Here is a 22182-nt window from a genome sequence, read left to right as displayed (position 1 = left end):
AACAAGCAGTAAGTGTATATGGATTGTCCAATACAATATTGGGCCTGTTTCTCCAGTTACCAAATTAGAGAGACCACTTGGAAAGAGACAACAAATTTCTAATTCCTCATATTATTGAACTTCAATTGATTAGCATATGTTGGTAATATTAATTTTCATATTAAGAGATATTAAAGAAAAGCAAATATTACTTCCTGTTATTTTTGTTGTAAGAGGTTGAATTATGCTTTTGTGGGTTTGTTGAAATATCGCTTTCCTTTTTTCTAGGGTGTAGTTTCCCTCCTTGTATAGATGTTTTCCATTTATTATCCTTTAGAGGGCTGAATTGTGGAAAAATATTGTGTAAGTTTAGTTTTGTCATGGAATATCTTATTTTCTCCATCTATGGAAATTGAGAATTTTGCTGGGTATAGCATCCTGGGCTAGCATTTGTGTTCTCTTAGAGTCTGTATTATATCTGCCCAGGATCTTCTAGCTTTCACAGTCTCTAGTGAAAAGTCTGGTGTAATTCTGATAGGCCTGCCTTTATATGTTACTTGACATTTTTCCTTTACTGCTTTTAATAATCTTTCTTTGTTTAGTGCATTTGGTGTTTTGATTATTATGTGACAGAAGGAATTTCTTTTCTGGTCCAGTCAATTTGGAGTTCTGTAAGCTTCTTGTATGTTCATGGACATCTCTTTTTTTTAGGTTAGGGAAGTTTTCTTCTGTATTATTGTTGAAGATATTTACTGGCCCTTTAAGTTGGTGATGGTTGCTATCTTCTATATCTGTTATCCTTAGGTTTGGTCTTCTCACTGTGTCCTGACTTTCATGGATGTTTTGGGTTGGGACCTTTTTGCTTTTCGTATTTTCTTTAACTGTTGTGTCAATGCATCCTATGGTATCTTCTGCACTTGAGATTCTCTCTTCTATCTCTTGTATTGTTGGTGATCTCTTCTCTCTTCTATCTCTTTCCTAGGTTTTCTAGCTCCAGGGTTGTTTCACTTTGTGTTTTCTTTATTGTTTATAGTTCCATTTTTAGATCCTGGATGATTTTATTTCCTTCACCTGTTTGATGGTGTTTTCCTGTAATTCTTTAATGGATTTTTGTGTTTCCTCTTTAAGGGCTCCTACCTGTTTACCTGTGTTCTCCTGTATTTCTATTTAGGTCTTTTTTAAAGCCCTCTGTCATCATCACGAGAAGTGATTTTAGATCAAAATCTTGCTTTTCCAGTGTAATGGTATATCCAGGACTCGCTATGTTAGAAAAACTGGGTTCTGGTGATGCCAAGTAACCTTAGTTTCTGTTGCTTATGTTTTTATGCTTGCTTCTCACCATCTGGTTATCTCTAGTGCTACCTGCCCTCACTGTATCTGACCAGAGTCTGTATTTCCTGTGATCCTTGTTGTGTCATTAACTCCTCAGAATCAAGCTGTCTCTGTGATCCTGTGATTCTGGGAACCTGTTATCCTGAGATACTGGGTGTGTCTGAGCTCCTAGGAGTAAAGCTGCCTCTGGAACCCTGAGATCCAGGTGTGACCAAGCTCCTGGGATCCTCTTTAGGCCTAAGAGAATATGTGTAGAAAACTTCCTGTGGGCAACTTTAAGCTACTACCTTATTGTTGCAAGACTGATGGTAAGTATTCTAAAAAACATGGGCATATTCTCCTTTGTGCCCTTGGTTAATATTTTTTCAGTCTTCTCTGTTTCAGCAGCTCTTTATGACATTTCTACTCCACTGTCTTTGCTCTTCACTTCAGTATAGATTGATAATCCTCTAGGCCACTGGTTCTCACACTTCCTGATGCTGCAACTCTTTAATATAGTTTTTATGTTGCAGTTATTCTCAACAATAAAATTATTTTCATTACTACTTTATAACTGTAATTTTGCTGCTGATATGAATCCTAATATAAACATATGATATGCCGGAGAGTCTTGGGTGACCCCTGCAAAATAGTCATTTTAACCCAGAGTGGTTACTGTCCACAGGTTGAAAACTACTATTCTAGATTTTTGGGACAATTCCTTAATTTTCTAATATAAGATGCTTTATGGTTAAATGTCTATAATCTTAATCATAGCATTTGCTACTTAGAAGACTTGGAGAAAAACAGATGCATGACAACCTCTGTGAAATATAGTGCCATTATAATGATTACACAAATGCAAAAATGAGATAGAAAATACATAAAACTAAATTTTGCTGTACTGGGAAAAACCGTTACTCATCTCATGAAATGTGATCCTCTCATTGCATATATTATCTCAAAAGGGAAATGTATATTATATACTGTTGGAAGATAAGTTTGAATAACAGGATATTCACTGATATAGCATATAGAGAAGAATTTGAAGAAATTATCTCCTTCAGACAGGATATAGTAGAACCTGACTTAATGTGATGACATTTTGAGATGTGTCAGACAAAATAAGTATACTATAGTAGAAATTCAAATATAGCTAAGACTTCCAAAACTCTGAGAACTAGGAAGTAACCAAACTGGTATATCAGAATAGGGGAGAGAGTAGAAAAATGTTTCAGCATCAGTTTTGCTATAAAGGCAAATTTATCTATTTCAGGAGATGATTTAAACTCGAGAAAATCTCAATAGAAGGGAACATTTGAGATAGAAATGTAGAATCACTCAAAAGCATCTTCTCACAATAGTACAACCAGAGAATAGCTAGAGAAAGAGAAAGTAAGAAACAAAGAAAGAAACAAACAAACAAGCAAACAAACAAACAAAGAAAAAAGAGCCCTGCCCCTCTTCCACAACCCACAGCCTGCCTGTCTCCCAAGAGGACTGCCATAAACAGGGACACAGATGTGAACCTTGCCCCAATACCTGTCCCAGCTGGGGCCCCCATGGAACCCAGAGTATGGGCTCTGCCAAAGCCACATCTTCCTTCAAATTTATAACTCTGCCCAGGGCAGATAGGATGCTACTGCCCCTATCCAGCAACCCACAGCCTGTTTGAATCCCAAGAGGTCTTCTGTAACCAGGGACACAGGATACCTGCTCTAAGTAGGGATATAGGAGGCCTTCCTTAAGGAGATACAGCACTGTTTGCCTCCCAGGAGGCCTGTTCTAACCCATGTCACAGAGCTCTATCTACTGCCAAGGAGGGGCAGGCTCCATTCAGAGACAGCCAGGCTAGTTAAAACCAGAAATAACTATATGTGGAGAGGCAAGTATAAGAACATAAGCAACAGAAGCAAATGTAATTTGGAACCATCAAAACCCAGTTCCCCTACTAAAACAAGCATTGGATACCCTAACACACATGAAGAGCAAAATTCTAACCTTAAACCCATCTCATGAAGATAATAGAGGCCTTCAATGAGGATATAAATAACTCTATTTATAAGAAACACAGGAAATCAGGTAGAAGCCCTTAAAAGGAAACAAATAAATCCCTAAAATAATACCGGAAAACAAAAATCAAACAGGTGAAGGAATTGAAGAAACCAGTTGAAGACTTAAAAATGGAAATAGAAACATAAAAGAAAATCAGAGATTGAGGCAACATTGGAGATGAAAAATCTAGGAAAGAGATCAGAAGCTACAGATGCAAGCATCAAAGAGGGAACACAAGAGATAGAAGAGAGAATCTCAAGTGTTGAAGATATTGACACAATGGTCAAAGAAAATACAAAGTGCAAAAGTTTCCTACTGCAAAACATCCAGGAAATTCAGGACATAATGAAAAGATCAAACCTAAGAATAATAGAAATAGAAGAGAGATTCCCAACTCAAAGTGCTAGAAAAAAATCATCAACAAAATCATAAAAGAAAATTTCCTTAACCTAAAGAAAGAGATGGCATATATTTGATAAAAATCAAAACACTAAATGCACAGAATAAAAAAGGAATATTAAAACTACTAACGAGAAAAGACCAGGTATCATAGAAAGACAAACCTATCAGAATTACACCAAGCTTCTCAAAACAGAATATCCTGGACAGATGTAATCCAGATCCCAAGAGAACACAAATGCCAACCCAGGCTACTATACCTAGCAAAATTCTCAATCAACATAGATGGAGAAATCAAGATATTCCAAATTTAAACAATGTCTTTCTACTAATCCAGCCCTACAGAGAATATGGGGAGTAAAACTCTAACAAAAGGAGGGAAACTACAACCAAGAAAACACATAAAATTAATTATATTACAACAAACCCAAAAGAAGAGATTCACACGCAAAAAGTACAACTCCAACAACAAAAATAACAGGAACCAACAATCATCTGTTTTTAATAACTCTCAACATCAATGTTCTCAATTCTCCAATAAAAATACATAGGCTAACAGACTGGATACAAAAATAGGATCCAGCATTTTTCTGCATACAGGAAACATGCCTTGGTGACAAAGACAGACACTACTTCAAAGTAAAAGGCTGGCAAAACAATTTCCAAGCTACCTTATTGTTATTTGTAAAGACCAGAATCTGGAAACAATCCAGATGTCCCTCAATGGAAGAATGAATACAGAATGTATGGTTCATTTGCACAATGGAATACTATTCAGCTCTTCAAAAAGAGGACATCATGAATTTTGCAGTCAAATGGATGGTACTAGAAAATATTATCCTGAGTAAAGCAACACAGACACCAAAGGATATGCATGGTATGTACTCACTGATAAGTGGATGTTATTAGCCAAAATGTTCACAATGTCTCTCCTTCCATCCATATCTATCTATTCTATTTCCTTCTAGGAACTTACTCTATACATACCCGCTGTGGTTCTATGGATTGAACTCGGTTATCATTGACTTAAAAGCTAATATCCACATAGTGAATACATACCATTTTGTCTTTCTGTATCTAGAATACCACACTCTAGATTTTTTTCTATTGTCATCCATTTACCTGAAAATTTCATGGTGTCATTTTTCTTGTCATTGTTGTTAACCTACTGAATAATTCTCTATTTTGTAAATGCACCACATTTTCTTTATCCATATTCTGTTGAGTGGTATAGATTGTTTCCAACTTCTGGCTATTTTGTATGAATAGAGAAGCAATGAAAATAGATGAAGCATTATTGGGATATATGCCCAATATACCCGATATGCCCAAGAATGGTATTAGATGGATCTTGAAGTAGAATAATTCTCATCTTCCTGAGGAAACTGCTGCACTGATGGTAACTCTATCATTGCTGTACAAGGGTTGGATTTTTAACCCTTCCCCTTCCTGTTTTTCAGATTAAGTACTTTGTGACAATACACCATTATTTATATGGTAGCTTCTGTAAAAAAAAAAAAAAAAGTGAGAATTTGTCACTTTTCTTCCTTTCTTTTTTTAAATAATTATTTTATTTACTTACATTCTAAATGTTACCTCCATTCCTAGTCCCCACTCCATGATTTATTCACTCCATCCTCCCTCCCTTTTAGTTCTGAGAGGGTGCTCCCACTCCCACCACCCACTCCAACTTCACCCCCCCTAGCAACCTCATTCCCTGGAGTATCAAGTTTCTAAAGCACTAAGTGCATCCTTTCCTACTGAGGCCAGACAAGGCAGTCCTCTACAATGTATGTAGCAGGGGCCATGGACAAGCCTGTGTATGTTCTTTGGTTGGTGGCTTAGCCTCTGGAATCTCTGAGGGGTCCAGATTAATTGATATGGTTGTTGTTCCTATGGGATTGCAATCCCCTTCAGCTCCTGCAGTAATTCTTCCATAGGGGTCCCTATTCTCAGCCCAATGGCTACTATCTGCATTTGTCTCAGTCAGCTGCTGTAGAGCCTCTCAAAGGTCAGCCATGCTCATTTTTTGCAAGTACATCATGGCATTATTGATAATGTTGGGGGTTTGGTGCCTGAGTGATGGGTGTTGAGGGGAAACTTCTAGAAAGGCCCAGATACCATGGATGTGGGAGGCTCCAGGACCCAGTGGGATTGACCTTACCCAAAATGCCTAACAGTGGGGAGATGGAAGCTAATGAGTCCACCTCCAGTAGATAAACATGGTCCCCATTTAAGGCATCTGACCACCCAACTGTCTTCAAAATCTTGACCCACAATTGTTCCTGTCCAAAGAAAAAACTGGGACAAAAATGAGCAAAGACTAAAGGAAAGGTCATCCAGAGACCTTGAAACACTCTGTCCCAAATAGGATATTTCCATCAAGTCCGTCCCCTCAGAGCTCAGGGAAACCTTCAGAAGAGAAGGCTAAAAGAGTATTAAGAGTCAGAGTGGATAGGTGACACAAAGCAAACGAAGCCCTCTAAACATGAGCAAAACTCATATGAACCCACAGAGATTGAAGTAGAATGGGCAGGCCCTACACAGTCTGCACCAGGTCCTTTACATACATATGATGGCATCCAGATCAATGTTTTTATGGGGTTCCTGAATGTACAAATGAGTGGGTCTCTAATTCTTGTGAATTCTCTTGGACTCTATTCTGTTGTTGTTTTGTCAAACTTCAATGTAATAGTTTTTGTTTTACTTTATTATTTTTTGTTATGTTTAAGAAAATAAATAAATACTGAGTGAATGAATGAATGGATAAATGAATGAATGAGTGAGTGAGTGAATGAATGAATGAATGGATAGATGAATGAATGAATGGAAACCTAGCCACTAAGGTAAAGCTTAATGACTGAACTGTCCCACTGGCAAAGGGAAAAAAAACAATGTTCTCCACTGGAGTGACACTGTATACATTAATCACTCCAGGGTCCGCCTCATGTTTGGGAGTGGTTGATCAACACAAAATGGAGAGGATCTGAAAAGACGTGTGATAAGGGAAGAATATGATCAAAACATATTTAAATTTAAAAATTATTTTCAATAAATATACAGTAGAAAAAAAGCCCACACCAAAGACCCCATGGTGAACTCTCCAGCCACTTAGAACAGAGTGTTCTCAACACACTGCCTATTTCCTCTTTTGGAATTTAATCAAGCCCCAGAAACAGCCACATTAGAACTTATCATTCCTTGTTTTTCAAACATTTTCCCCAGCTACTCATACCTCTTAGCATGTACAATAAGCCTACAGGCTCTTTTAGACAAAGTAGATAAGTTGTTTTTCTTCTACTGTTGGGTATTATGTCCATATTTTCATCCATTTCTGCACAAAACACAGATATCCTAATCTTACAACCAGTTCTTCCCCATTACTCTCTACTTGTCCTTTGGACCTGGACCCATACAGTGACTCAGAAACTGAAGCACTACCCTTGATTTTGTTCTCCAGGTTCATCTTTACCTTGGTACTTTCTGTCTCTACAAAGGACATATACTCATCTGAGCATTTAAATAGAAAATTAACCTCCTCAAAATGAATTTTGTTTTCCATATCGTGTTCACTAACTCTAGTCAATGACTACATCTTATTAGTCGTTTTCCTGTGCATCTCTCCTGCCACCTCTACTGTATGAGTTAATTGCATTGTTCTTAATAAAAACTAAACAGCCTTCCAGTGATCCCCACAATTAAAGCTATTTCATATCGACATTAAAGTAAAAGACAGACAATGGAGTTCTGGTTTTATCAAACTGTCTGAGAATTTTCTAATAAGACCTATCTCAAACAAAGTGTAGCTGCAAATAGTCCTTTATCCAAGGTTTTACAATGCATTCAGTGCCTTATGATGTTTATCTGACTCATCAACAAAATTTGATAGAATTTTTTAGTCATGATATATTGGCAACAATCAATTCTTTATCTCAAAGAATCCCCATCTTTATCTTTATGTGTGTGGGTATTTTTCCAGTGAGTATGTCTGTATAGTGCTTGAATAGAACAGAAGGTGACATTGAATCCCATAGGATGGGAGTTATGGGTGGTTGTGAGCTGCCATGTGGGTATTAGGATTCAAACCCAGGTCCTCTAGAAGAGCAGCCAATGATCTTAACCCCTAAGCCACCTCTACAACCCCTGTTATATTGATTTCTGTGGTAATTACTAAACAGGAAGGCTATATGATAACTTTCATAGGTCAGGATTCTTATCATGGAATAACCTGTTATTGCATAGCTGTTGACTTGGGTAATGAGAAAGTGTGGTAAACTGAACAAAAGGAAACCAAAAGAGTTCTATCTTCTAAGTGACTGATGTATCTCAAGGAACAGAAATATTAATATATCCTGACACAGATGTGCACAGCCTGCAACTGAACATTATCATGCCTATGGTATGAATGCTAAAGTAGCACCTTACATAATGTCTCAATAACATGTATCCATAGACAATATTCATGATAAACATAATATTACTAAAAATAACATGTTGACTCATATGTGAACAATGGCAATGCACAAATTTTTAGTTGCCTTCTTTCATTACAAAACCATTTATATTTGTTTGTTTGTTTTCTTTAAGAAACTTTGGTTATGTTTCTTGTAGCTGTCACTAATTGGTTTGTGGTTACAAAATTGACTTCCAATATTGAGCAATGAATTTAAAGGAAAAGGTGTATAAACAACTTTGAATTTCTATATAAGCATTCATATTAAAATGTTGCTCTGACATTGGGCATGAGGAATTTAGAAAACTTTTCTCTCAAAACATTGTGGAAAACTGGATAATTAGTCAGCAGATTAAATCTAGATTTGGCCCAGCATCACACAGTAAATCTATTCTGGGCTTTCTCAAACTTGTGCATGCAGGCTCACAGAGGCGACAGAAACCAAGGTTCCTCACCCAAGGAGAGCTAGCTGGCCTAGGTTCTGAAAATGTCAGAGAAGTCTTCATCTGGGCATACTTGAGATTGGGTGTCTAATTAACTGGCAGGTCATATTGAGGCAACAGCTGACTACAGAAGCAGCCTAGATTTAATAGAAGCAAGGTTGAAAGAGCTAGCAGACTACAGGGGACTAGATACACTGTCACACATTCTAAATTTACATCCCTAGGGGAGGGTAGTAGAGCCTACACACCCAAAGACCCCTGTTAATGGAAGACCGCATGCATGTACAGAGAAGGCAGGACGGAGCAGACTTTATAGTGGCATGGCATTTAAAAACTCTCAAACAAACAAAAATATTTGGAGAGAGAATAGAAATAATCAGACTCTGGTTGCTGGAAAAAAAAAAGCTTTGTGGGCTGAAGCAATAGCTTAGTGGTTAAGAGCACTAGATGTTCTCACAGAATGCCTGGGTTTAATTCCCATAGCACATACAGCAACTCACAACCATCTGAAACCCCAAACCCTTTTTTTTAATTTATTGATATATTTATTTACATTTCAAATGATTTCCCCTTTTCTGGACCCCCACTCCCAGAAAGTCCCATCAGTCCCCTTCCCTCCCCCTGTTTTCCCACACAACCCTTCCCACTTCCCTGTTCTGATTTTGCTCTATACTGCTTCACTGAGTCTTTCCAGAACAAGGGGCCACTCCTCCATTCTTCTTGTACCTCATTTGATGTGTGGATTATGTTTTGGGTATTCCAGTTTTCTACGTTAATATCCACTTATTAGTGAGTGCATACCATGATTCATCTTTTGAGTCTGGGTTACCTCACTTAGTCTGATATTCTCCAGCTTCATCCATTTGCCTAAGAATTTCATGAATTCATTGTTTCTAATGGCTGAATAGTACTCCATTGTGTAGATATACCACATTTTTTGCATCCACTCTTCTGTTGAGGGATACCTGGGTTCTTTCCAACTTCTGGCAATTATAAATAGGGCTGCTATGAACATAGTGGAACATGTATCCTTATTACATGCTGGGGAATCTTTTGGGTATATACCAGGAGATCTGAGGCCCTCTTATAACCCCTGAGGGTGTGGTATACATGGGTACTCAGACATACTTGCAAACAAAACACCTGTGCACCTAAAGTAATAAATTCAAGTAATCAAGAATAAAAGGAAGGCTCCATACTATATTATACAAGTCAATAAACAAGACAACCTGCAGTGAGAAAGTCATAATTTATTCATTGACATTCTTGTTACCACAAATTGTAGAAGACAAGAAGAGATAACTGATGTTTACAAAAGTAAAATACACAAATACTGACTCTCTCAACGAATGCAGAATTCAAAATGGAAGGATAAGCAAGTTATTTCAAAGAGGGGAAAGAATATCCAAGGAATTAAAGAGCCCTGAATCACAGTTATTCGTCCAGCAGTCTTAAAAGATATACACTTTGTTAAAAAGAATCAGATAGAAATAATAGAAAAAGTAAATTAAATTTTAGAGAAGTTTAACATGAATTTAAAAAGCTAAACTTCAAAGATAGTGCTAAATAATTATCTAATCTGAGAAACGGAAAATGTTGAAATCAAATCCAACAGAGCTTTCATAATATGTGAGGAAACTTAAAGCACGGGAACATCATGAATCAGTCAAAGGGAAAAAGGGACAGGACACAGAGCTGAGGGGAGGGAAGGGTGAAAAGATAAAAATCTGCCAAATGTCCTCACATCTCAGCTGCAAAGAGAAAATCTAATAGGTCCAAATGAAATTAAAATGAAGAAATTGCATATCCACACAAGAGTGGAGTTTCTGAAAGCCGAGAGAGAGAGAGAGAGAGAGAGAGAGAGAGGGAGGGAGAGGGAGGGAGAGGGAGAGAGAGAGAGAGAATATTCTTAGAAATAGATCATCAATCACATACATGATTGATGTCTGACATTTCTGAAATAAGATAGCAAGCAGCATGCTAGCAAGCTGACAGCAGAACAGATTCACTCAGGAAGAATTTTCTAACCAAGAGACCCAACATAAAGTCCAAGAAACAGAAAAGGAATTTGCTAATCATCAATGTACAAGAAGTACAAATTCTTAGGGTAAAAACTGATCATCAGATGACATTTGACCTTTGAGGGAAATTAAGAGTAGTGTCATATTTTTGTCATATACTCATTAACTTCTTTAGAATACTAGAGTGGTATAAGCCAGTACTTATAACTACATATTTTGAACTTCACATTATATGGATATAACACATATAACACTATTAGCCCAAATAAGGTGGGAAAAGAGCAGTCGTATTAAAGCATGTTTATATACTTAACCCAAAATAAGCCATTATGATTCAGCAGTAGATTCTTTTTTTCTTTTTTTTAAAATTAGGTATATTTTTATTTACATTTCAAATGTTGTCCCTTTTCCTGTTTCCCTCCTTCCCCGAAAATCCCATAAGCCATCTCCCCTTCCCCAATCAACCCTCCCCTGCTTCCCTGTCCTGGTATTCCTCTACACTACAGCATCAAGTCTTTCCAAGACCAAGGGCCTCTCCTCCCTTTGGTATCTAATAAGACCATCCTCTGCTGCCAATGTGTCTGGAGCCACTGGTAGCTCCATGTGTATTCTTTGGTTGATGGGTTTGTCCCCGGGAGCTCTGGGAGTACTGGGTGACTCATATTGTTGTTCTTTCTGTGGTGCTGCAAACCGCTTCAGCTCCTTGGATCTTTTCTCTAGCTCCCCCATTGGGGACCCTGTGCTCACTTCAGTGGCTGACTGACTGTGTCCCCCTCTGTGTTTCTCACCAGCAGAAGATTCTAACCTGCCAGAGGAAGCCATGGTTCCCAGAAGAAACTGGTATGCAACCCGTTTGAAACTTTTTTCTGGGAAGTAGTAAGAGAGTTTGTTCTCATCATGTCTGGAGACCTTTTTCAAACCACAGTCACAGAGTTGATCAGTGCAAACAGGAGCAGATGCTCCAAAGTTTAAACTCTATCCTCGTTCCCTTTATAGAATCGTCTGTCAATGCTCCACAGACATTAAAGAACACAAGTCAAAATAACGTAGGTAAGGTATAAGCAGGGACATCAAAATGACACATTGAAAGTGTTGATTTAGTACAAAGTGAGGCAGAAATAGAGGAAAAGAGGTACTGGGAAAATAAGGTTTTGGTTTTGTAAAGTAAGGAGCAAATGGCTAACTGGAACATGGTAAAAGCAGTATTAGGCTTGAGAGGGTCAGTGATCCTGTTCACACCTGGATGCTGCATTAACAGAAAAACAAGGTGTGATTAGATGTTATCAAGAAAAGATAAAGCCTATATCAAAGGTCATAAATAGACTGAAGATTAAAGATAAAAGGCTGGAAAGCAGTGCAGCTGTCTGACACCAGAAGCAGCTTCATCCATATCAAATGAGCATTTATAATAAAAAAAAACAGGACATTTCATAATGATTTACTTGTTAGTGTGATACAAGAATACAAAAAAGATTATAGAATTCACAATAAAACTTTAGTAAGATTATTAGTAAAGTCTCACTGTCATAAAGCACCATAAATACACTTTTTTTTTCAAATAACAGCCATGGGTATTAGAATTAGAAGAACAATCTTTGAGCATAACAAGTTACAAAAGTTACCAGCAAGTAAACTCACAGCTGCACACTAAAATACACAAATCACTGCTGAGACACACCAAGGAAAACTGAAATAAATATAAAATGTGCTGGTCATGAAGTATTGCTAAGTGCATTGCTCTGCAATTGCACCCATGGAATCCATGCAGTCTTTATTTAACCCAAGCCCAAGAATACTCACCACAGACCTTGGCAGAGCGGACTGAAAACGCTCATGTGAATGCAAAGGAGAAGCAGAAAATAAATGTAGATGGCAGGTCCTATGCCTCTAAGCTTGCTTTCTTTAGGCTTTACGCAGCAATGAGGACTGTGTCCCCTTCTAAAGCTGAAGGGGACTGCTTCAGTAAAGAGAATTGAGTTCACCAACACTGTTATTTTTTTTAATGAGTTTTGCCAAATGTGTCATGACAATTTCTTAAAAAAAATTGGAAATCCTTAAGTAAAAGAGACTTAAGACTGACATTATATGATGATAATTTCAATTTGAATACAGTTCATTCAAACATTTAAAAGAAAGCAGAAAACATTTAACTTTTAATGAAAGCAAAAAATCAGTATAGATTCTGAATTACACTAATTTAAAATGTAAATACAGAACATACCATCATGCAGCTGAATTATTATACTGATTATTGAAATTTTCTTTTCTAAGGAATCCAGCTAATATACCTGAGGAGTAAATGAGGATTTAGTTAGTATAGCTTACAGAAGAAAACAATGTGTGAATGAATAGAGCTGAATCTTACAGCACGACCTGATAGTCTCACGGCAGTTAATTACATACTTGGAAACGTTTAGCAATTTTGTTATGCAATATGTGAGTCTAAACTTAGATTCACTTTCACTCTTTTTTTTGGGGGGGGGGGTTGGTTTTTTCAAGACAGGGTTTCTCTGTGTAGCCCTGGCTGTCCTGGAGCTCACTCTGTAGACCAGGCTGGCCTCAAACTCAGAAATCCACCTGCCTCTACCTCCCAAGTGCTGCGATTACAGGAATGCACCACGACCACTCAGCCACTTTCACTCTTACTTTACATTTTTCTTGTAATTTTTCATACTGTTTCAATAATAATTAAGATAATATGATCTTGTATACTATCTTTAAATCAGCTTAAAGTTCTCTGTCCAAAGATAAAATTCAGTTTCTGATCTTTCATATTGTTGATATATAACAATTTTTGTATATTTTTTTGTCTAATTTTATTGTGTATTTTTGTATATTTGTATATATTTGTATATAAAAATACTTTTTGTATGCTTTTGTATATTTTTATTGAAGCCATATTTTCTAGTATTTCACACTGAAAATGTATTAATGGTTAAGAAACAAAATTTAAATATTGCAGAGAATATTCTTTTTTAATATATGTTCCTTAAAGAACATTCATTCCCAGGTGATATAACTCAGTCGTCTTGTATTGCTGACTAGCAAAAGCGCAGATTGATGCCAGGTTTGTGACCTAAGGTCTCAGGGACGTCAGACAGGCTGCAGAGGTCCAAGGAGCCTCCAGAAATGAGCATTGATTGGCAATTCAGGCAGCCAGCTTGGAACCTTACTCAGGGGATCCTTACTCAGGGATAGCTTTCTCTACCATCAGCAGTGCAGTACAGACAGATCTGTCCTCCCAAAGTCCTTATCAAGTGAATAGCAAATCCAAAACCAAAATCTAATACAAGTGATAATGGGGTAAAGATACAATAGGGAACTCTTTAATTGTCTTTAGTGGGTCTGAGGATGATAGAAAGTGTTTAGTTTGTGCTACATCCTTAGGATGGAGGTACCACCAAGCGTGGTCCTTCATTCCACATAGAGAGATGATACTTATAAGGAGATCCATAAAATGACATGTTGAAGTCCAACCCATAGTGTTTAAAACTTTTGGAAACAGAATCTTGAATATGGAACCAAGTTAATATGAGGCCATTAACTTACTCTTAGTACCATATGACTAGCTTCTCTGTCATTAGGGGATAATAATCCACATGAAGGCAGAGACAGAGGGATACCATGAAGTGGCAGATATGGAGAGTGGAGTGAAATGCTTGTTTTATTTTTTCAATTCTATAAGCTAAATGTAGCTGGGTTAGGACATTATTGTTGTTGTTGTTGTTGTTGTTGTTATTATTATTATTATTATTATTATTATTATTATTGGATGTCCTTACCTAGCTTCTCAAGACTCATGGTCTGCTAGAGAAGCATCATCAGCCCGTCCAAACACCCTGCCAACCCAACTTAAATGTAAGTCTGAGGGTTCTCCTAAATGTGCCCAACTGATAAAATGTAAAATCAAACTTTATCAAGCATATTTTAATCAGTTTTAAGTGATACCCCTGATATGCTTTTTTCTAGACAAATTCTTCTCACTAAGTGACCCCATATGGCTAGACAAGAGATTTGCTTCTGAAATAGAATAGTGGAACTGCCACATGGTCAATATTCCAGTTGAGAATTGAGAAAAATAAAACAGGCCATATGTTCCTGAACGTCTAATATCTGGTAGCTAAAATTCCTCTAGATCTCAAAGCCTGACAATAATACTGTTTTACTGCATGCAACAACTTGTGATAGGATGGGAGTCTTGTCTTCCTAAACTCGGGAAGTCTCTTTGATCCAGATATCCACATCTGCAGCTGGGCTCCAAAATTATTTCCCTTTATTAAACCACCAATTTAGATATATTTCAGGCAGGCTAAAAAGTACTTTTACTTGTTTAAAAGTTTCAGAACCCTTTTGCTTCCATTGTGATTCACTGAAGTTCAACAGACCAAAAAGTCAGTTTATCTATATCTTCTATAGATAAACGGTGTCTCCTGACCTATCACAAAACTGTTAATTAGACCCTAGACTCACATGTGTAACCTCTTTATAAGGGCACAGTCAGAGAATGACTACTTGTGGGAGATGACGTGCTTAATACTGTTGATACCTGATGTCCCAGAGAAGGAGAATGAGGGGGGCATCCTCTTGGAGTCAATGAGGAAGGAAATGGTTGAAGAACCCTCATGGGGGGACTTGAAGGGGGATGACATTTGGAAGGTAAATAAATAAAATATTTTTTAAGAAGCTGTATTATTGTTGTTATTCTTGTGTTGTTGTTATTATTGTTGTTGTTGTGCCTGGCAGTGGTGGCACATGCCTTTAATCACAGCACTTGGGAGGCAAAGGCAGGCAGATTTCTGAATTTGAGGCCAACCTGGTCTACAGAGTGAGTTCCAAGACAGACAGTCAGGGCTATACAAAGAAACCCTGTTTGGAAAAAAAAAATCAATAAATATTGTTGTTGTTGCTTACAGATAATGATAACAACAGCAAAGAAAATATGATTTGTGTGTTTTCATCTCAACTCCTGAAATGTCAGAGAAAAATTCTACCTAAGAATTTCAATCTACAGATGCAATGCAACCCCCATCAAAATTCCAAATCAATTCTTCATAGAGTCAGAAAGAGAAACTTACAAATTCATCTAAAATAACAAAAACCCAGGTTAGCAAAAACTATTCTCAACAATAAAAGAACTTCTGGTAGAATCACCATCCCTGACCTCAAGCTATAATACAGAGCAATCGTGATAAAAAACTGCATGGTATTGGTACAGTGACAGGTAGGTAGATCAGTGGAATAAAACTGAAGGCCCAGATATGAACCCACACCTCTGGTAACTTGATCTTTGTGGCAAAGGAGCTAAAACCATCCAGTGGGAAAAAAAGACTGTATTTTCAACAAATGGTGCTGGTTCAACTGGCAGTTAGCATGTAGAAGAATGCAAATCTATCGACTCTTATCTCCTCATACAAAGCTCAAGTTCAAGTGGATCTAGGACCTCTACATAAAGCCAGATACACTGAAATTAATAGAAAAGAAAGTGGGGAAGAGCCTTGAGCACATGGGCACAGGGGAAATCTTCCTGAACAGAACACCAAGAGCTTATGCTCTAAGATCAAGAATCGACAAATGGGACCTCATCAAATTGCAAAGCTTCTGTAAGGCAAAGGACACTATCAGTAGGACAAAACAGCAGCTAACAAATTAGGAAAAGATCTTTACTAACCCTACATCTGACAGAGGGCTAATATCCAACATATACAAAGAACTCAAGAAGTTAGACTCCAGAGAGCACCAGAAGAAATGTTCAACATCCTTAGTCATCAGGGAAATGCAAATCAAAACAACCCTGAGATTCCACCTCACACCAGTCAGAATGGCTAAGAAGACTCAGGTAACAGAAAATGCAGGCAAGGATGTGGAAAAAGAACACTCCTCCATTGTTGGTGGGATTGCAAGCTGGGACAAGTACTCTGGAAATCAGTCTGGAAGTTCCTCAGAAAATTGGACATAGTATGCCTTGAGGACCCAGCTATACCACTCCTGGGCATATACCCAGAAGATGTTCCAACATGTAATAAGGATACATGTTCCACTACATTCATAGCACCATATTTATGATAGCCAGAAGCTGGACACAACCCGAAGTCCTTCAAAAGGGGAATGGATTCAGACAATGTGGTACATTTACACAATGGAGAACTACTCAGCAATTAAAAACAGTAAATTCATGAAATTTTTAGGCAAATGAATGGAACTAGAAAATGGATGGAGCTGGAGAACATCATACTAAGTGAGGTAACCCAGTCTCAAAAGATCAATCATGGTATGCACTCACTAATAAGTGGATATTAGCTTGGAAAACTGGAATATGCAAACATAATCCACACTTCAAATGAGGTACAAGAACGGAGGAGTGACCCCTAGTTCTGGAAAGACCCAGTGTAGCAGTATAAGACAAAACCAGAACAGGGAAGTGGGAAGGGATGGGTGGGAGAACAGAGGGAGGGAAGGGGGCTTATGTGACTTTCAGGGAGTGGGGAAGCAGAAAAGGGGAAATCCTTTGAAATGTAAATAAAAATATATCGAATAAAATTAAAAATAAATAAATAAAAATTTAAATTTAAATTTAAATTTAAAAAAAAAGAAAATATCATCCCAAGTGAGGTAACCCAATCACAAAGGAACACACATGATATGCACTCACTGACAAGCGGATATTAGCCCAGAACCTAGGAATACCCAAGATACAATTCACAGACCACATGAAGCTGAAGAAGAAGGAATACCAAAGTGTGGATGCTTCAATCCTTCTTAGAAGGGAGATCAAAATACCCATGGGAGGAGATACAGAAACAAAGGGTGGAGCAGAAACTGAAGAAAAGGCCATTTACAGACTGCCCCACCTGGGGATCCATCATATACAGTTACCAAACCCAGACACTATTGTGGTTGTGAACATGAGCTTGCTGACAGGAGCCTGATATAGCTGTCTCCTGAGAGGTTCTGCCAGTGCCTAACAAATGCAGAAGTGGATTCTCACAGCCAACCAATCGACTGAGCACAGCATCCCCAGTGAAGGAGCTAGAGAAAGGACCCAAGGAGCTGAAGGAGTTTGGAACCCCATAGGAGGAACAACAATATAAACCAACCAGTACCCCCAGAGCTCCCAGGGACTAAACCACCAACCAAAGAGTAACATGGAGAGATCAATGGTTCCAGCTGCATACATAGCAGACGATGGCCTTGTCAGACATGAGTGAGAGGAGAGGCCCTTCGTCCTGTGTAGGCTCAATGCCCCAGGGTAGGGGAATGCCAGGACAGGGAAGCAGAAGTGGGTGGGTTGGTGAGCAGGGGGAGGGGAATGGGATAGGGGCTTTTTGCAGGGGAAATGAGAAAACGAGATAACATTTGAAATGTAAATAAAGAAAATATCTAATAAAAAAGGAAAAAATTTCTGGAGTGGCTTTTAACTATTTTATTCAAGTTAAATAGCCCTTTATTAATTCAAAATATAGTTCTTGTTTAAAGTATAAAGAATGATTTACTATAAGTCAAAGATGAGTGACAGTGGCCAGAGGACTGTAGATTCAGGATATCCTGTATTACACATTCCACTGTGGGAAAAAAAATCACTAGAACTTTTATTTTCACAAAATATTGCCACAAATCAATACATTTTATCAAATAAACTGTTGGAGATGTTAGGTAAGGTTACATAAAAGCAGTTTCAGATGCTATCAAGTGCCATTCTTACCTTTTGGGTTTGTGGATGCTACTAGTCTATTAATATAAACACATCACAGAGGTTTTATCTGATAGCAATGGAGAGTTTTGGAACAGACACAAAAGTGGGCAATAAAGGCTGTTAAATGGACTAGAGCTTGTGGGCAGAAGAGGTTGAAAAAGGAGATTCCAGAGATATCAAAGCTTAAAAGCATCAATGGCAGGGGAAGACTGTAACTCTTTGCCCCCCTCATAGAACACTACATGTAACAAAACAAAACATGCACACACAGACACACAAACAGAGACAGACACACAGACAGACAGACACACACACACACACACACAAATATATACATACGGATATGCGCATACAAAATGCTCCATATTTCAACAGCCCTGACCCTTTACCTCCACCTCTGGCTCATTGACAAGCTGAGAAGTATTTGTCTTTGTCAATAAACACCCCTCCTTGACAGTTATCATCCACATGTCTCTGTCCAATCTGTTCTTCAAAGACAAAGAACCTGGAAGTCACACCATGGGCCTTCCACACAGTACTTGTGTGAGATTGTTTTGTGCTGCATCTGGTAGTATATTTAAATGATCTTGAGATTTCTAGTCAGTCAGTGTGCACAGGTGTGGCTTTAGATACTCTATTCCCACTGATGTTTACATATAAAGATGGACCTATGTGAAACATTAACTATACTTTTGCAAGCATATCTATCTATAGACGGCTTTTGATTTTCCATTATCAGGTATCTTTGCATTTTTGATCACTTGAATCATGGGTTCAGCCTCATGCTCATCAAATCACAGAGAAAAAACTGACAAACTAGAAAATAGACACCTGTTTTCTAGCTACATGTATTGTCAGGAAAGCAGATTCTGAAGCAACTGCTCATCCCCACCACTGTGTATATATGTGTGTGATGTGTGTGTATGTGTGTGTATGTGTGTGTATGTGTGAGGGTATGGGGTGTGTGTGTGTGTGTGTGTGTGTGTCAGGAGTATGACCAACAGAGATTGGAGCTGCCCCAGTAAAGACTTATAGGAGGAGATAGCTATTCTTAACCCAAATTCGCATGAAGAATCCTGTGCCCATCAAAAAGAAATCTAGTGGATTATGCACTAATCTGGACTTGGGGTAAATCACAGAGCAGGGATAACGGGCAGGCGTGGCCATACCAAGTGGTAATAGATGTAGCATGGAGAGAAGTAAGGGAGAGAAGGAGTACACAGTGGGCTTATCAAATGAAAAAAGTTTTTTCTATTAACTAAAACGATGTATTTCTGCATTAGAAAGAAAAACAGAAATAGGACAAACAAGACACTATACCTAAGTGCACAGCTTGGAGAGACCCATAAGTGCACCTGCCTTGGTAGGCATGAAGATGTTCTAAAGAGATGGGTGGTGCCCTCTTGGTTGGATATCTAACTGCTAGAACAATGAAACAAAGGAAGGTGGATTTCTTCTCTCTGAAATTTCATGCTGGGAAGGGTGAAAGTTTAAAGCTTAGTGACAATTGAATGGGAACTTTATCTCTTGCAAAGAGATTTCACAATTCTGACTTTTTAGATTACCCTTCAGGAAACAGTAGAGCTTCCACAATGATAAATGACTGGCTGCATCACACTGATGGACTGCTTAACTATGCAGTCTTAAACTTTCGGCTTCTATTTAACTGTAAAACTCATGCCAGCACCACAAAGATGGAGAGTTAAGGGAGACAGGTGAACTCTACCTTCTTTTTCTCAACATGGAAAAACTCTCCACTAAATCTCCCTGCTCAGCTATTAGCTTTTGCTTAATTGGCCTGATGAGGGCAGATGATTGAGCCTGCCTTACTGGGGAAGGCAAAGTTTGATTCTAACAAATCTAGCAATATCAGTATCATATTAAAACATGTGTTTTGATATGCAAATTTAGCAGTGTTGAATTTTGTGCAGTATTTTTTTTACAATAAACCTGATCTCACAGCAGTTGATATTTTGTGGGAAATAAATGAAGAGAATGAATTAATTTCACTGGTATCCTGGAAACCCTTGTGCTAAATGTTTCACAGTTCACCATAACCGCAGTTATATCTGGCCTCTGGTCCTCAGTAAGTCAATAAAAGGGGCCAAATTAATAAACAAAAAGAGAAAGGGGAGATGTATATCTTTATGGGAGAAAAAAACCTTGATCTGTAGCATTTGTGGTGTCTGTGATTGAAATAATTCCACAGTGTCTGTGACTTCTCTAGAATAATTAAAGATATTCTGAAGAAACACTTGTGTCTCCCAATCTATCTGACTATTGAAACAATGTACCATAAAGAAATGGCAACTTTCTCAGGAATCTCTTTCTGGGAAAAGCACAGGAAACCAGACAGAGGGTGAGTTTGGCTCCCAGAAAGAGATTTCAAACCATTTTAATAACTTGATATACCAACATATAAGAGGAAAGCCCTTTAAGGCCAAATCGCAATGGATAAATGGTACGTGTGATTGAGCTTTAGTTAGGACTGTTAGATGTTTAAATCCTTGGCCCTTACAGTTCAAAATTTTACCTCACCTTAGGACCCCAAAATTAACTTGATGTATTTGTTGGATCTCTTTGCCCTTTGGTTCAATTAGCCATATTAAATAAACCTCCATTTTCTACTATCCGCTATTAATTTGGTGCTTCTATTGACTTACTGAGGACCAGTGGTCCAATATATCTGGGGGCATTGGTAGTGGCCTCAGGTTCGATAATAGCAAGGTTCCAGTGGCCTGAGTGATTACATAAAACTCAGGATGCTGTCTCATGACTGGCTCTTCCAAGCCAATGTAAGTCACTCCCCTCAAATCAAGGTTATTTTCAGCCCTAACTTTGTATATGTTACTGAAACCCACTTTCTAAATGTTTTCTACATATTCCACACAACATTTTTCTCTCAAAAATGACATTTGAGGGAAGGCATGAATAAAACTTTCTAAGAAGTGGTGACAATTGGAAGAAACAGGTAAATCGTACATCATAAAATGTTATACTCTACTTTCTAGTTCATAAGCAACTATGTATTGCAATAGTTTTATAAAATGAACAAGTTTACATATCATTTATAAACTAATAGCATGTTATGAGGACATTCAGAAATGCAGGTAAGACTTATGGAAAGGGACAGCGAACATTAGCAAGAGCCAGCCTTCAGGAGCAGAGCTCCACTTCCAAGTGCACGCCATGATTTATCAGGCAGTTTCCGGTACTATAGGCACCTATAGTACCTACTGAAAATGATCTGACATTTCTCAGAGGGAATGTAGGTATCAGAAATGACGAGCTAGCACAGGATATATTGCAAAGTGTTTGTGCTTCTGGAAAAAAAAACTCAGAAACCGGAGACCAGAAACTGTCCTAGGTGGCAGAGGTATGTTCTGAGCATCTGGACACTTTAATGACGGCGATAACAAGTATCTCAGGATTGCTTTGTGCTAAACTCCCTGGATTGTCTCGTAACAAATCATCTGCTCAGGGCTGGGACTGCTGTGGTCTAGGCTTCACATTCTTGTTAAAGAGAAGAAGCGGCAAGTCAAGTGTCTAGAGAACGTGTGATGGGAGGTGATGTGACAGACATCAGCTGCTGCTAGGTCACGCCAAAAGAATTAAATGGATCGTCTCCCTTTGCTGCTCCTTGGCCCCATGCAAACCACAGTGCAGAGTGCAGATTGTATTAAACCTGTGGCTTTCACACAGAAATATGCTAGTGTAGACAACGTATCTGGGGGCATGGCTGAGCATTTTACCTTTCTTTGAATTCTTTATTCCCTTAATCAAAGCTTGGAATTTTTTCTCACATGAAACCCCAAGATTTGGTCCTACACA

Source organism: Apodemus sylvaticus, chromosome 3, assembly GCF_947179515.1.
Source record: "Apodemus sylvaticus chromosome 3, mApoSyl1.1, whole genome shotgun sequence".
Taxonomy (NCBI): Eukaryota; Metazoa; Chordata; class Mammalia; order Rodentia; family Muridae; genus Apodemus; species Apodemus sylvaticus.
This window is presented reverse-complemented; position numbering follows the sequence as displayed.